This window comes from Rattus norvegicus, chromosome 8, assembly GCF_036323735.1.
Source record: "Rattus norvegicus strain BN/NHsdMcwi chromosome 8, GRCr8, whole genome shotgun sequence".
Lineage (NCBI taxonomy): Eukaryota > Metazoa > Chordata > Mammalia > Rodentia > Muridae > Rattus > Rattus norvegicus.
In genome coordinates, this window is record NC_086026.1 from 40,558,335 (window position 1) to 40,561,582 (window position 3,248).

The window sequence follows — 3,248 nt, forward strand, 5'->3', positions numbered from 1 at the left end:
TGCACTGCAAAGTCAATTTGTATAGACACTCACAAAAGGGCTCCTTTCATTTGCTGTGAAGATCTCAGCACACTGCACATTTTATTCATGTTAATTAAGCTAGTGTGTCAAAACAATTACTTCATATAGACTGGAAATATACTTCCTCCCATGTCTAAGTTTCGTTTGAGCACAGTGTCAAGAGTTCTTTGCTGATGTTTCCTCCTTTCAACCTCATGTGGATGCTTTTTGTACAAAAGGCTTTCATCTGACCCCACACCTGGGACCACAGGGTTTACAGTCCTAACCCTACCTAGCACATGAGGCTGGAAACAGTGTCAGTGATGTGTGTGATGCTGGTGTGTATGAGCTACAGGAGAGCAATTTGTCAAACAGTCTAGGGTACCACGGACAACAACCCTTTTATAAATGAATACATGCTGCTGGTGGTTGGAATGGAGAGGCACCTTTTTGAGAAAAGCGTTGAATTAAAAGAGCTGGCAAGTCAGGCTGAGGCATCGTGACATGGGGCTGTGGATGCTGTAACAATCTATTACTAGAGGAAGCATCCTCCACTCCAGGTATTTGTTTGTTATAAATCACTCAACCTCCTTCCTTTTCTCCTGCAGTTAATATATTTTCCCTCAGCAAACATTATTTGCTGCGCAGTGCTCGCTCTGTTCAGCTGTTAGCGTGTGTGTCTATAGTTAGCATTTTTATTCAGCTAATATTTTCATTCAGTAACATTCACCAAGTGCTGGTACTGTTATCATCATATTCACTGGAAATATATTCACCTGTTAACGTTTATTTCTGGCTTTAAGAGGCTGCTTTATTTGCGAGATATTTTTATCGGGTAAAGACTGTCAGCTTTAGCTAGCATTGTAAGCCATTTTGATCATTTTCTGAAAGATGCTATGAATTAGTGGCTGTTTCCCACATGAGGCAGGGATCGAGCCTCAGTCTTTGGCATCTTAAAATGGGAGTGGTGAAGTGATTTTTGTATCTAGGTGAACCCAACGCAGAGGATTGATCTGCAGGGGCTAAATTACAGTTTGAGAGTTTAAATTATTCCAGGAAGGGGGCAGGAGGGAGAACTATAAACCAGGAGAGGGCCTCTTGACAGAGCAAATATCACCATCTTTGTTTGAAAAGAATGAAAATTACTCCAAGGTTGGGGTGGGGGGCAGCGTGAAGAAATGTCTGCCTTCAGAAATAATGAGAAATGGCATAAGGTAAGATGTTGCCAAACTCTTGGAGGAATCTTCGATCCAAAGGCTTTGTTCAGTATCAATAGGATAGCTGGGGATGTTTCATTCCACTGGGCTCTTAAATAAATGTCTATCCTAGATCCCTCCACAGGACTATTCACTTGATGTGCCTGGTGATCGAAGGGCAGAGAAAGAAGGGCTCTTCCCTGTTTGGCCTTCTTTCCTGCTGCCCATAGCTTTCTAATACCTCCACCCGATGACTAGAATCCAAGAGAGTTGAGGTTAAAGCCCATGGGCAAGTGAGTTGGGGATCAGCAGACAAGTCAGAAGCATAGTAGGAAATGGGTAAGGGGTCTTCAGTAATATTTAAGTAGAAAGAATTCTAGCCTAACCCTGAAAGCTTTGCATTTGTGACTGCTGTGTCACATGTGTTTCAGTAGGTGGCAGAAAGGACAGAAGCTATATCTACTCTTAGTGTTCTGACCTAAAAACAGCTAAATGATTAGTAGCCTAAAATTCCATGAAAAAAAAATCCAGCCTAAGATAATCACCAGTCTGGCACCAGAAGGCTTGGACAGTGTCCTAGCCTGAGATGACCACCATACCGGGACCAAGCTGAAGGCCAGACAAACTCTGCCTTGGATTGAGGGCCCTAGGCAGGAGAGAGCCTGAGACAAATGACTCACTCATAGGGCATGGAGTCACTCAGGCAGCCCAGGCAAAGAGCAAGATGACCACCAGTCCAACACCATGGGGCCTGGACAGGGAGCTAGACTAAGAAGACTACCAGTCAGATACTATACAGTCCTCAGAGGAAAGGTGGGCAGACCATGCCCTAGGTGACTCCTTTGAAGGCCCATAATGCATGACCAAGGCATAGCAACCCCCTGAGACCACTTCTGAGATGACTGCAGATACTCAGAGACTCCAGGTGCCACTAACAGGAGCAAGTAAGTGGTAGAGAACTGGAAAGAGCAAGAGCGAGAGCAAGAGCGAAAGAGAGAGAAAGAGAAACATGGGGGCACAATGAAGAGAGGCACAGCTGGAGACTTGAGGATAGTAAGGAACAGACTGAGGTGAGTAGTCAGTGATGCCACCTGGTATCATGGTGGGGCCCTGGCTTACGCTGCCAGTGGGGCTACTTCTGGGTTTATGGCCCTGCAGCAGCAACAGGGGTCTTTTACTACCGAAGGCCAGTAGATGTCCCTAGACTGGGCTGCTGCTTGGTGACATGTTGATATCTGAAGGTTGTTCAGAACATGTCCCACTCCTCACACAGGAGACCATGAGAGCTGACCCCAACCCCTAGGCAGCTGTGGTACTCAGAAGAGTGGCTGTACCTTTCTGGAGTTGCTGGTGAGCCAGCCCCCTGACCCCAACCCTGAGGAAGCAGGTGCAGAAGACCTGGCCCTACCACTCCTTTTCCATGCTGTGACACATGCTCCTTCCCCTTCCCCACATGCAGCAGGCACAGGCTACCTGGCCCTTGGGTTATAAGATCAGGAGAGCTGGCCTGTCCCTAACCTGCTGCAGCACTCAGGAGAGCAGGCCCTGCACCTCACCTGGGCAGCCCAGTAGAGCTTTCTTCATTGAGGGGAGGTTTCAAGGGTGAAGAGTAGGTGTCAGGGAAGGGTAAGATGGATGGGATTGCAGTACAAGATGTGAAATTCACAAAGAACCCATAAAATGCTTAAGAAGGGAAAGGATTCTCCATTCTTACATATTTTCTACAATGCCTGTGACATAAAATAATATGTGTAGCAGTATTAGGTTAATACCCAAGGAATAGTTTCTCTTCAGTCTTCCTGATTTCTCTTCGCTTTGTCAATATTCTTTTTTAAAATGTTTAATCAACTCACAATTCTTGTACATATGTTGAGGGACAATTTGATAGCTTGATATATGTGTTCAATGTGCAAGGAAAACTCTGGGTAATTAGCATTTTCATTTCCTTAGAAGTTCTCATTTATTTGTTTTGGTAAATACCAAAATCCCCTCTTCCAGTTCTTTATAAATGCTTAGCAAACTCTTTATAAACTATAGTCACTGCTGTGGATT

The 3,248-nt window shown here is 45.0% G+C and overlaps 1 non-coding gene across 1 annotated transcript; it reads left to right on the forward strand.

Annotated features, from left to right (window-relative positions):
• Positions 1–1,576: 1,576 nt before the first annotated feature.
• LOC120094497 (small nucleolar RNA SNORA17) lies at positions 1,577–1,708 on the forward strand. The gene has a single exon (XR_005488803.1). It is a non-coding gene; the product is annotated as a small nucleolar RNA SNORA17 (small nucleolar RNA).
• Positions 1,709–3,248: the final 1,540 nt, after the last annotated feature.